The sequence below is a fragment of the Lactuca virosa genome, chromosome 1 (genome assembly GCF_052849685.1).
Source record: "Lactuca virosa cultivar CGN04683 chromosome 1, Lactuca_virosa_CGN04683_v6, whole genome shotgun sequence".
Lineage (NCBI taxonomy): Eukaryota > Viridiplantae > Streptophyta > Magnoliopsida > Asterales > Asteraceae > Lactuca > Lactuca virosa.
In genome coordinates, this window is record NC_136426.1 from 306,853,302 (window position 1) to 306,867,862 (window position 14,561).

A 14,561-nucleotide genomic window follows, 5' to 3' on the forward strand; every position below is an offset into this window, starting at 1 on the left:
TTGGATGGATCACCTTTGTCCATTCCCTTCGGATCACTAGCATGCTGAGTCATAATGCTTTGAATCAACCTTAGTTTTTCAATTTAGCTTCTGCTTCAGCCTTCTTTTCTTCTTTCGACTTTTCCACAACAATCGATTTCACTTTATCTTTCAAGGCTGAATTATCAATTACCTCTTTTGGTTTCGAACCACTCTCACCAGTCTCCGTAGGTTTACCAATCACAATTCCTTTCGAAATAGGTCTTGTAATAGGTATCGTTGTAACGACTGTTGAAGTAACCAGCCCAGCAGAAACTATAACTGGCTTTGTTGTTGGGATCTTTGAAGAAAATACCTTTCCTACAACTTTCGCATCTTCATCACTCACCTTCGACTCACCAGTTTTTCTTTCTCCCCCTTGCACCCCTGTGAAAACAGGTGGGGCATATGTTGTTGGAAGAAGGCTTGTAATGCGAAATATAGGAGCAAGTTGCTTGTTGAGAAGAGCTTCGAATTGTACGAATTTTTGAGATAAAAATTCAGGAGTAATCAGGGAAGAAGAAAACGGCTGGACTAATAGATCTTTTAACTCCTTTAACAAAGTAATCACTTCCAAAAAGTTGGCATTTTCGTTTGTTGAAAGTTGAGTAATTTGAGGACTCAAACTTTCATATAAATTGACAAACTTGGTGACAGCATTACAAATAATATCAACCTTTTGATTCAGAGATGCATTATCTTGTTGAACACTTGCAATCTCTTTTTACATATCTTCGCGGAGTTCACGAATTTGCAAATTGACATGCTCCCTGACTTTCTTCACTTCTTGAACAAAGAGAACATGCCTTTCCTTTGTTACATTCTTCAATTCTTTCACATCTCTGGCACACTTCGAATTTTGAGAATTGATCCGTAGTTCATTATTTTGATCACTATGATCAACCTTCTCCAAAATTCGTGATTCAGAGTCGGTAAGCATCCCAGATACTTTACTCATAACTCTGGCTTCGAACAATTTCAACATAGACTCAACCTCCAAACTTGAAACAGACGAACCACCCCCAGATCAGCTTGAGATTGAATTATAGAATTCAACTTCTGATTCAGAATTTTAAATTACTTCATGGTCATCACCATATGATCTGGAAACTCCTCTTCGTTTTCACGAAACTCCAATTCCTCAAACATGCCTCCAAACCCCTCAGTTTCAGTTTCTGTCTCCATAAGAATGGTTTCTTGAACAGTCAAATTAGGTTTGGGTGTGTCAGTGGATTGAGAAGAAAAAATAGAAGTAAATGGTTGATTGATAATATTTTCGAATGTAGGAGAATCAGTGGTTGATGTAATGGGAATAATGAATGGTGGTAAAGAAACAATACTTTCGAAGGGATCAAAAGTAGATTGACCTTGAGCTTCATTATTCGCATCTCCGTCACCCATATTGACATTTACATCCGTATCAGATACGTTTGTAGGGATGCCTGAAGTTCGTACCTCCTCATAAACTGATTTGGCAACCGAATCTTCCGGTGGTATGACAATTGTCTGCTCAGGAGTTCAACTTTGTTCATGAAGAGTGACGTCTAGTGTTTCAGGAATTCTTTCATCATCATCTTCTGTAGACTCAGTAGAAAGCAAAAGCTTTCGTGTCTTCTTCTTCTTCTTCTTAGATATGTGTTTAGCCATATCTGTAGCCCTTCGCTTCTTTGATGATGGAGAAACAGGCGCTGGCATTTCACGAATCAAAATACCCTGATGAGTAACTTGAAGCTTTCGTACTACATGAGATGTTGGAGACTTACGTAGATGCGAAGACATCTTTTTGATTCTTCGAAACATACCAGTCTTTGAAGGAATAACCACTTGCTCTTAAGACTCATGAACAACAGGTTTAATTATTTGAGTCTCTGCAATTGACACTTCTTGAACCACAGACTCTTCAACTGTAACTGGCTTCTTCTTTGGAGATTTCAAAGATTGCGAATCCTTGGTGTGCTTTTCAGAAGAATCTGGTTCAAGCATCTTCGATCATTTAGATTTCTTTTCTTCCCTTGGCAACAATTTCCCAGTTGGAACAGTAGAATCATTAGTTTGCAAATATGCCACTAAGACTGAATTCGAAGGATCAACTCTTTTGAGCATAGCATCAGGAATACGAGCAACAGATGTAAAATCCTCAGCACTATCTGTAACTTCCTTCGGATAGTGATACGATTGAAAAACAACTTTTTCCACATCATTGGGTACCAAAATCCCTTCCTTGTTGTAAAAGTATTGCAAAATCAAGCTCCAGTATCTTGCACACGAAATACCATGAATAGAATTCGTGTGTTCTATACTCTTTTGGAATTCCTTCCACAATTGTGTAGAATAGTCCACTTGAAGATCATAATATATACCAGCAACCATTGCATAAACCTCCATTTTTCCTTTATCAAGACCAACTGTTCTCCCAGTTAAACATCTTTGAAAAATACCAAATAAGAAATTCCATAGTCGTGGAAGACCAGATTTCTTAAAATCACTGATCTTTGATAGTGGAGGCTGATATCCCATCTCATTAAACATATTAACGATTTGAGGGAATGTGAAAGCAACATATGGAGGTGAATTCGGAATTTCAAGAATTTGGCAAAAGAGTTTCTTGGATAGCCTGACCTTTTTGTCATTCACCAGATGGAAAGTAATTGTATCAGAAGCTTTGTTGTGAGTAGCAGTTGATCCTGCTTGAGAAAGCCATGACATTGGAATAGAGAATGAACTGAACATCGCCTTAGACAAAACAGAGTTCTTCAAGGCAACGATTAGCATCTTCAATTCTTCCGGGTATTGAGAAACATCACCCTCAAAGTAATAGTTTGTTGCTTGAATCTTCATTAAGGGTAATGAAGAGACATCTTCAGTGGTTTGAGAAGGATCGGCATCAACATGAACAGAAGTCGCCATTGTTAGCGTTTGAAGACTTTGATGATCAGAGAATTTGGAAATTTTTCTTTTTGATCGCGTAACTAATAATGAACCCTTGAATCCCCTTTTATATGTAACCCTGAAGTTTGAATTTGAAGCGGGATATGTATTTAATGATATCCGACGTGGCACCTTGAAAATCGGGCCATTACTGCGTAAAAGTAGCCATGCGTCAAAAAGTAGCTGTTACATCTCCTTGAAAACCGGACAGAATACCATACGTCATTTATAAACAGCCTGTATTGTTATCCCCAAGAAGATTGTAACCGTCAGAACCCTTCATATGGAAGCAAGGCTCTTTCACTTTTGGGATGAAAAGCGAAGTCATATGCCAGAAGTTTGAAATCATCAGCCTAAGTTGGTATTACTCAGAGCCTCAAGGATTTCGTGAGTGCAGTGTTCCAAAGAATGTAGACGAGAAACAAAGATAAGAAAAAATTGGGATATTGTGATGTCAAAATATCAATTTGACACAAAAGCAGATGAAATCCCAGGTAAAGATTGCTTCATTAATCATTAAGAAAAATCATCAACAGCTTGTGTAGGTTCCCATGAATTACAATCGAGTACTTGTTGATAAGTATTGAAGGGCTTCTTTTATAATGCTTCGTGGGTAGTTAAAAAAAATTTCGTTACATGTCAACCTAAACATAAGGTGAGAAATTGTAACATAAATTACTTGTTTAACCAGTGTAGTCAGTGACAAGTTTTCTTTGAAAAATTTTAAGTGACATTGAATTTCGAATGAAACTCACACGGAAATCATATTCAAGAAAAAATTTGTGCTGGATCTTGTTGGGTAACAAACATCACGGGTTTCGAATGTTTGATCAAGACCACTCATTCGAAATGAATATGATTTGGAGTTTCGAATTTTGGTACTGACGCAAATGTTTCGTGAAAATCTGGAACATTGTTCCCCGTCAATTCCTTAAAAGTGTAGTGAAAATTGGGTTTCACTTTCATCACGGTCTCATGATGTCAGATCATAAACACAAATTTTTGATATGTCTAAGTCTCGATGGGTTTGATCAGAGACCTCTCAGACATATGTCTTCGTGTGTGATCGTGTAACAACTTTATAGGTGAAAAAGATTGATGTAAGACACGAAAAGTACCTCTGTTATTTTTGGACAAAACAGTAAACTCTTAACTCATTCTGAGAAGAGTCAGGTAGCTTAGAGACTAATGTGAATATAAGCCTGATTGGGAAGAAATTTTCGTATGAATAATTTCATTAAGGCTTTCGTACACACACATTGAGTCATTGGAGGCTTTCTTGGGACAACTTAGCTAGTTCAAGTGATGAAAAATGTATTGATTCATACGAAAAATGTACCTGACCCTAGAACTGCAAGCATAATCCACTGTATATCTTCATGATTATCTGCAACAAAATACTAAAACGAAATAAGAATCAAAATATTTTTGTTGTTTTGATTTTTCGAAAGTAGAGACAGAACAAACAAAAATAATTTTGGATTTTTAAGTTTTCGAAAATTAAATGACAAAACAAAAACAAATGAAAATATCAGCTAACTGATCAGTTGTTTTCACATGAAATGAAAAAGCAAAAACAAATGAAAATATCAGCAAAACCAAATGAAAACATGGAACAAAATTTCCATCGATCATTCCAAGTCCTTCTATAATTTTCACAAGGGATTTTTCATCTAAAGGTTTCGTGAAAATATCAGCTAACTGATCAGTTGTTTTCACGAAATGTACTTCAATATTTCCATCCTCCACGTGATCCTTGATGAAATGATAACGAAGTGCTATATGTTTAGTCTTCAAATGCTGCACATGATTATGACAAATTCTTATTGCAGTTTGAGAATGACAATATAATGGAATCTTTTTCATATTGATTGCATAATCACGCAATTGACTTTGAATCCATATAATTTGTGAAGTGCAAGCAGCAACAACCACATATTCTACTTCAACTGTTGAAATTGATACACATGTTTGCTTTTTCGAGTGCCAGCTCACCAATTTGCCATCGAGAAAATGACATCCACCAGTTGTGCTTTTTCAATCAAGATTACACCCACCCAAGTCTGCATCCGAATATTCTTGTACAAAGAACCCAATTTTCGAAGGATACCACAATCGTAACGAAATTGTTCCTTTAAGATAACGAAATATATTCTTCACAGCAGTGAGATGTGGTTCTCATGGATTTGACTGATACCTTGCACAATTACACACAGAAAACATGATATCAGGTCTACTTGCTGTAAGATAAAGTAATGAACCAATCATGCTCCTATAAAGAGTTATGTCAAGTGCAGGTTTATCTAACGAAGGTGTCAACTTTATCCCAGTTGCCATTGGAACTCGTAACTTTGTGCTATTCGTCAATCCAAACTTTTCTAGCAGATTCTTCGTATATTTTTCTTGATTAATAAAAATTCCTTCTCTGCTTTGACGAATATTTAGTCCAAGAAAAGTATTGATTTTTCCCATCATGCTCATTTCGAACTTACTTTTCATCAAATCTTCGAATTCTCTAGATAAAGCAGGGTCAGTTGAGCCAAAAATAATATCATCAACATAAATTTGAACAAGCATTAGATGATTCCCAGCTTTCTTTCGAAATAATGTGGGGTCAATAGATCCTTGTTTAAATTTAGATTGTTTCAAAAATGAAGTAAGAGTTGCATACCATGCTCGTGGTGCTTGTTTCAAACCATAAACTGCCTTATCTAAAATATAAACATGATCTGGATATTCCTCGTTAATAAAACCTGGGGGTTGTTCCACGTAAACTGTTTCTTCAAGCTCTCCATTTAAAAATGCACACTTCACGTCCATTTGATAAACATCAAAGTCTTTGTGAGCTGCATAAGCCAGAAATATACGAACAGCCTCGAGTCTTGCGACAGGGGCAAAAGTTTCTTCATAGTCGATTCCTTCTTGTTGTGAATATCCTTTAACAGCAAGTCTGTCTTTGTTTCGAACAATATTTCCATCTTTGTCGGTTTTGTTTTTAAAAATCCATTTTAACCCGACAATCGAAACATTTTCAGGTTTAGGAATTAATCTCCAAACCTTGTTTCGTTCAAATTCAGACAATTCAGATTGCATTGCAACAACCCAATCTGAGTGTTCCATTGCAACCTTAACTGTTTTTGGTTCAATTTTACAGATGAAAACATTGAACATGCAAAATGATTGATGAGTATTCAATACCTCATTCTTTGCACGAATTTGAGCTCTTGTTAAAACACACTCTTGTGGATTCCCAATTACTTGATCCTTCGGATGGTCTCTTGTCCACTTTTCCATTGACAGATATGCTGGATCAAATTCCAAAGGTGCATCTTCGTATATATCATCATTTTCTGAACCTGCAATCGAACAAACATCATCAAAATCATTATTATTCTCAATGTTTTCTAAATGCTCCCCCTCAACATTATGCTCCCTCTCAACATCATGCTCCCCCTCAACATCAGCATTCAACCTTTCATTCTCCCCCTCGAAAGAATGCTCTCCCTCAACTAGAGTATTCGAATCCAAGTGCTCCCCCTCCACTGGATTGTTTTGCATACTTTCGCCTTTCTCTGGACAAGTTGATGTTGAATCATCAATAAGCTTCGTTAGTTCAGAGAGATGATTATCATTTGCATTTATTTCAGCATCAACAGCATGATCTGAAATTCCAAAAATTAAATCATAATCAATATCTAAGGTTTGTGAGGATTCAGATTCATCTTGTATGTTTTTCAGAATAGGATGATTTTCAAACTGAGATGTAGTTTGTTTAATGTAGTAATCATCAAATGTAAGATTAAAAGTTTCTTCAACTTTTCGTGTTCTTTTGTTCAACACACGATATGCGACTGAATTATGCGAATATCCCAAGAAAATCCCTTCATCTGCTTTAGCTTGAAATTTCGTAAGATTATCCTTAAGATTCATAATGAAGCACCTGCATCCGAAAACATGGAAAAATTTGACGTTAGGTTTTCGATTGTTGAGAATTTCATATGGAGTAATGTTAAAACGACGATGAATGAAAGATCTGTTTTGAGTAAAACATGTTGTAGATATGGCTTCAGCCCAAAGGTATTGTGGAAGATTCGCATATGCCAGCATAGTCCTTGCTGCTTCGCATAGAGACCTATTTCTTCGTTCAACAACACAATTTTGTTGTGGTGTATATGGAGATGAAAAATTATGCGAAATCCCTTTGTCCACCAAAAATGAATCAAGGACATTGTTCTTAAATTCAGTTCCATGATCACTCTTAATTTTTTGAACAATCTTCTTCAATGTCGTTTCCATCTTTTTGATAAAGTCAATCATGATTTGTGCAACTTCGGATTTAAGCCTGAGAAAATAAACCCACGTAAATCTGGAAAAGTCATCAACAATAACCAAAATGTACCTTTTCTTGTTGAGAGTTGAAACTGTCGAAGGACCACACAAATCAATATGTAAGAGCTCCAAAGGTGCGACAATTTTCGAATCTATCGTAATTGGATGACCTTGTTTATGTTGCTTTCCAACTTCACAAGTTGCACATAAATAATCATTGTCAAATTTAATTACAGGTAAACCTCTTACCAGATCTTGTACCACAAGTTTATTGATGTTTCGAAAATTAAGATGAGAAACTCATGGATTTCAGTAACACTTCTTTAGTGTTTACATTCGAAATAACACTTCCTTCTTCATTAAAAAGAACTTGATTGCCAGTGCCCACAACAAGTTGGGAAACACTTATCAAGTTATGTTGAAGACCTTCAACATACGCAACACGATTCAGTGTGAATTTTTCGTTCGTTATCTTCCCATATCCTTTGACTTGACATTTTTGATTGTTCCCAAACTTCACAACTCCATCATTTTTTAGAATTCGAAAATCACGTAAATTCTCCTTCTTCCCAGTCATGTGACGAGAGCAACCACTATCAATGTACCATTTATTATCATATTGCTCATCACATAGTACCTACAATCAGTGGAAAAATTTAGGTGCCCAAGGCTTTTTGTGTCCTTGGAAATTAGATTTCAATTTCGAATGTAAGGAAGAACTTTTAACCCAATCACAAACTTTGGTTTTGAGACTATCAATTAAGTTCACATCTTCATTTAAAGGAACCGAAACATAAGATTTTGATGGTTTCGAATGTTCACTGACATTACCCTTCGAATTCTGAGTTTGTGAATAGACATTCTTTGCTTTTATTACTGGTTTCCAAGCTTTGACTGATATGTTCGAATCCTTAGAAGATGAACTGTCGTTTGATGAAGTATTCACATACTTCTCATAAGCTTCGTGAATTTGCTCCTTTGAAAATGTATTCGACTGATACATCTTTCCTTTGCCTTCAAGCCAATGATCAATGTTCTTCCTTGAAGTCATTCCTTTTTCACATGAAATTTTCATTGTTTCTTTCTTCGTATGATTAGGAAAATTTGGCTTTTGAGGAACAAAATCAACTTTTGGATTTGTTAGAAAAGATTGAGCATATGATGTATCAACTGTTGATTTAAAATGTTGACGTTGAAAGAATTTTTGATTTGGATTTGATTTATTTGAAAATTTTCTTGGAATATTAGTTTCTGAAACTTTCGAAAACCTTGGTTGTTTATTCACTTCAGACCTTGAATGATTTGATTGTGATGAATGTTGGGTTTTTGTTGAAAAAGAGGAATTTTTAGCTTTGAAAATATTTTTGGGTGATTGTGATTCAGACATCTTTTGAGACTCAATATTCTTCCAAAATATTTTCTTCCTAGCTTGTCTTTTTGAAATGTTGTTTTCCTTCGAAAATTTGTCAATTTGATCTTTGAATTCCTTGGAGTTTAGTTTGACAACTTTTTCATTTTCCTTTACAACTTGTTTTGAATTCTCTTTTTCAATTTTTGATTTTTCAACCCATTTTTTTTGTGGTTTTTGACGTTGAAACACGTATGAATTCTTTGTTAAGTTGTTTTCAACTGTGCTTTGATTTGTGAAAAAACCTTCATCAGTTGTTTTTGAATTATCCTCCTCAACTAACTTCTTTAATTCTGGTTTGATATTCTCAAAATTTCCAGTAGTTACGAAAACTTGATTTGGAAAAATGACACCATCTGTACACTTGAAATTTGGATAAACCACAGTATTCGTTTCAAGGTAATGTTTACCTTTTTCAGTCATTACTTTTTTGAACTTTTGTGTATCACCATACACTTGATCAACCACTATTCGTGGAGTTTCTTCTTCCTTTGAAGATTTCTTTCCCTTCGAAATTTTCTATTCATCTTCATCATCGCTATCATCAGTTTAACTGTCTTTGAGATCCACAAAGTTCATATCATAAACTTTCGGAGTTGAAGGTATATTAGTTTCTTTCTCAACCATCAAATCCTTAACTTTTTCTTTCCCTTTAAATGTTGATGCAACATTAACAACAGACAACTGGGAACAATCAACATCCTCAAGTTCACTAATTTCACTAATATTGTCAGAATTATCTTCAATATCAGCAAAATTAGATTGAGAATCAGATGTTGAATTCTCAGTCTTTTTCAAAATTTGAATTTGTTCAGGTTTAGTCAAAGTATCATTCACTATGTTAACTAATTCATTCTCATCAAGACATTCATCAATTTTGACAATTCCATATTTATATCTATCATCAAGAACTTTGTCAAAATCAGCTATTATTTGCTCACAATCATACGAAATATTATCTACCTTAGCTCTTTCGTATGCTAGAAAAGGTAGTAATTTTCTATGTTGCTCTTTACTTATTTCACATGAATGATGTAAATCAGTTAATTTTCCATAAAGTCTTTTAGCAGAATTACAATAAATGTTTCTTTGTGCTAGCAAAAGTTTGACTTCACCTGATAAAGTATCCCTATCACACATAATATTTGTTATTTGTAATTCCAAACAATCAATTTTACTTATTTTCATGTCTAATCGCTTTTTGGTCTCTAACAACTTCATTGACAACTTGTTGGCCTCATTGCTAGCAGACACAACAATTGAATCAAAATAAGTAACCGTCTCATGAAAAAATATTAGTTCAGAATCATAAGCATGTGTAGGAATATTAAAAGATTCGAGAATTTTACATACCTTTGTTGTCATTGGAGATTTGTCTGCTGTCTTGGATATGAAGCATCGTCCTTTCACTTCGAATTCCTCGTCATCTGAGTCCTCCTCCATTTTCGCATACATTGCTCCATGTGTTGGATTCCTCATTTCTTCATCGTCTGATCCGGATGACCAGATTTGATACGTTCCATCTTCATCCTCATGTTCACCTTTTGCAACCAATGACAAGTTTTTGGCTTTCGCACGAACCTCCTCAAGCCTCTCTGCATAATACGCCTCATCTTTAACTTTATTCTTCCTCTCATCCTTCTTCCGAAGCATACAATCATTTGCAAGATGATTAGCTCCATTGCAATGATGACAATCTATACCAGCATCACCTTTCAGCTTTTTCTCGATCTTTCCTTCAGACATTTTCGAATCTTTCTTCTCAATTTTCTTTTTCTCCTCAACAATAGTTTTACTCACAACACTTCCTTTTACCTCAGCAAGCTTAGTCTTCGGATTGAACGGCTTTTTGAAAAACTTCTTAACACGATTATTCGAGTAAAAAGCTATTGCCTCATCATCCGAATTCATGATGAATCCTTCTTCTTCCTCAGAATCACCATTTTCAGCTTCTTTCTCAGATATCTTTGACACAAGTGCCAATGGACCTCCTAAATTTAGCTTCGTCTCCTCAGCAATTTCATTTACCTCAGTTTCGTGTGTCTTCAACTGATTGTACAAATCATTGAGAGTTGATGTATCAAAACTTTGCTGATTCTTCACCATCATACTTACGCTTCTCGATTCTTTTCGAAGACCCATCACAAAGATGAGATTGAATTCCATTGAAGTCCTGGTAATTCCATAGCAATTACAACGATAGATTAACTCGTTCAGTCGATCATAGTAGACTTCAATTGTTTTACCTTCTTTTTGTCTGAAATCTTTCAGCTCAACCAAACACTGTTTGACTGAATTGATTTTCGTCTTCTCACTTCCTTGAAACTTATCTTTCAGATTGTTCCAGATCTCCTTTGCAGTTGTACAACTCCTTACATAATTGTACACAACTGGAGGTAAAAGCTCCTCGCAATTCTCTCATACACCTCTTCTCCAGTTTGTTCAGACGATCAGTTTGATTATCAACACCAGAACTTGTAGAAGATGATCCAATTTCTTGAACATTCACCGGAACATTGACATTTCCAGTGATACATGACCATAATTCTTCATCAAGACCATTAAGATAATCATGCATACGATCAGCCCACTGATCATAATATTCAGGGATTAGAATTGGAATTTTGGTTGATGATCCTAACAGATGAGAAAACGAGGTCATCGAATTGAGATTGAAACTCGCCATTGTTGTACGGAAGCTGATTTTGAAAATTTTTAAGAAGATTTGGAAATTTGAAAACAAACTAGTTGAATCAAATCGGAATAGCAAGAAGAACACATGATTCAACAATTCAAATGCAGAATCAAATCACAAACTAAAATCTAGATAAATTTTTCACGATCAAAAAGTGCGGAAACTTTTGAACCAAAAATTTGATTCAAAAACTTTTTGAATTGATGAAAATCAGATCACAGATGTGATTCCTGCTCTGATACCAATTGATGAATCGTATAATCAAGTATAAAACGAATCAGAGTATGAAATCAATTAATAATGCAAGATTGAACACCATATGTAAATATGATCTTGTTTCATCTCTATTACGCTTTTGAATGTTTACAGAGTACAAAAACAGGTCTGTAAAAACTCTTATCTAACTCTAGTAAATATCCCTATTTATAGGGAACATAAAGCGTACAAAAATATACTAAGGCATAGACACTTACGCTTCGAATAAAAGCGCCTTAGTAAAATAGATTACAAAACATTCGAAGAGTTCAAAATACATTTCGACTAATTACAACAATTCGACCCTTACACCTTGTTGGTACATGAATTTTGTATGGTGAGGATCAAGTCAGCCCTTGTCAATTGACACCGTTGGGCTCCTTATTGTAATAGATATTGGATTGGTCTAAAAGGGATGGTTGTTCAAAATGGTAGTGTGTTCTATGTGCACGTTTGTAATGTTACCAATTTCGTCCTTGGTATTCCTAATGTGGCTACTTCGTTTTGAATTATTGGGTGTCCTAGCAATTCGAGTGCCTTGGTATAAACGATGTCATTTCGTATTTTGATTTCTATTAGACCTCTCTATGATGGTTTAACGTAGCCTAGGCGTATATAATTCAAGATTGAAAAGATTATAGACTGAGTGGTCATGCCCTAAATCCACAGTTAGATAAGAAACAGGAATTAAGGCGGAACTATTCACTCTAAGCTTGTAGAATCTTAATTACACACGACCTTACGTTTATACTAAGTTAGACTGAGTGGTTTGGGAAAGTACCAAAATTTCGGTAGGGTTCCTCGTTTCCCCTTTCACGTCCGGTTGTTAAACTCCTCCTGGTCCTCCGTCATTCTTCTTTGTTGGGCAATTCCTCTTGAAGTGTCCCGTTACACAACATGCCTTGCATACGAGACTTACTTCTCGGTTGGGGGTTGGAGTGACGCATGGGGTCGGGGCCCTACAATAGGGGGCGGTGTGCCCCTTCTTGTTGCACCTTTTGCAATGAAATTCCCGGCAGACTGCATATTGATGGTAGTTGCACTTACTGTAGTGCGGGAGGTTTTCATGATATGGTCTTCTCGGTGGTGCTGGGGTAGGGGGCCAGTGGGGGTAGGGGCTGCTACAACTTGTTGCCTTTTGGTAGGCCCTTGACTCGAATTTCTTCCTTTCTTTTTCCCTAGCATTCGCTTCATGACCTTAGGTTTGGGGTTTGGGTTGCCTTCGTAAGTTGTCCCTCGTTTGTTTCCTTGGTTGTTACTATGGTTAGAGTTATCGACACCATTTCCATTTCCATTTGGGTTGTTGGCGTTGAGTTATGCCATGACGGCTGTCACGGCAGCTGTTACAGCGGCTTGGAAGGTTGCGGGGTCTAACTGCAGAATTGGTGTTTCGCCGGAAGACATGATTCTATTGCATGATAAGAAACATGTTCGTGAGTAACTATGGTTATCTCTAGTCGTATCTGGTCTATGATTATAGATATGAACTTATGCATGTACGCATATAAATCACATGTTTTCTTACACGTTTCTGTTGGATTAGTGTCTAAGTCGATAACTATAATTGGTATGTACTTGACCCGACTTGGCATGGTCCATTTGGGTTGCACTTCACCGGAACAATTTATATGGATAATCTTTAGAGAATAGTATGTTTATGATTTATATTAATATATTATAAGTTCTAATATATTAATATGGAATCATATTATTTAATTAGTGTTTATCAAGAATTAATTTAGAATTAATTTAGTGATAAAAAAGGAACTAATTAAATATGGACTCTGGTATATATATATATATATATATATATATATATATATATATATATATATATATATATATATATATATATATATATATATATATATATATATATATATATATAGCATGGGCCAAGTTCATTTAGGTTGGGCTAAGCTTTCATGGATAGTCCATGGAGTGTTTAACTCATGGATCCTATGGAAATGAAAGGTCATGGGTATTAAGGTTTACATGAATGTAACCATAATCCTCCATACTATATAAAGAGGTCTTTGGCACATGAAATGGCACTAGTGTGTGTGGATACAAGAGTGGGCAGATTTCTAGTGTGCATTCTATTCTCTCAAGTATTCCAATGTGTTTTTAGTGATTTGTGGATACACTATTGGGGCTAAGCTCTTAAAGTTCAAGACTTCAAGCTACATCAAAAGGTATATTATCTAACTAGGCTTTTGTAGTATAGTTGCTCCATATTATGCTAGTTAGGATGAAACCTTGGAATATTGAATAATTGCATGTATAATAGAGTAAACATAGATCCAAGGTTTATAGGGTTGTATGTACACCATAGGAGTGTTAGAGTGCCAAAAACCCATCAGTTTCTTGTTGTTTCAACCTACATCCCTATGATGTATTAATGGTAGTATGTAGAAACGGGTATTGTACAAATGTTAAGTTATCCTAATAGATCATGGATATCAGATCCTTCAGTTGGCTCAGGTTACATGAGTTGTTGGAGGGCGTACCTCTCTTGATTTACTACTACTAGTTGTGAAGAGTTAGATGGTAAACCTAGGACTTTGTGCGAATAGGGTACTGACTCTCATATGCCTAAATAGCGTACAAGGTGTCCAACCATTTCGCTTATTTTACGAGTGGCCTCTTTCGCTCTCTACTCTCCTAAGACCGCCCTAGTCTCAGCTTCCATGAGTTATTGCCTTAGTGTGGTCACCTCCTCTTCTAAGGAGTGGAGATGATCGGTAAGGTCTTCTTGTTCTGCGTGTTGGTTCGGTATTGCTTCCGAGGGGTAAGGCTCGCTAAGGATCTCTCTAGCTTCTTCACCCCTCTCTGATTCCTCATCAGAGTCTTCTCTCACGTAGTCCATCACTTGGCACTTTTGGGGGTCCACTTCTGGGTTCTCCCCTTGCACTTCTTCTGGTTCTC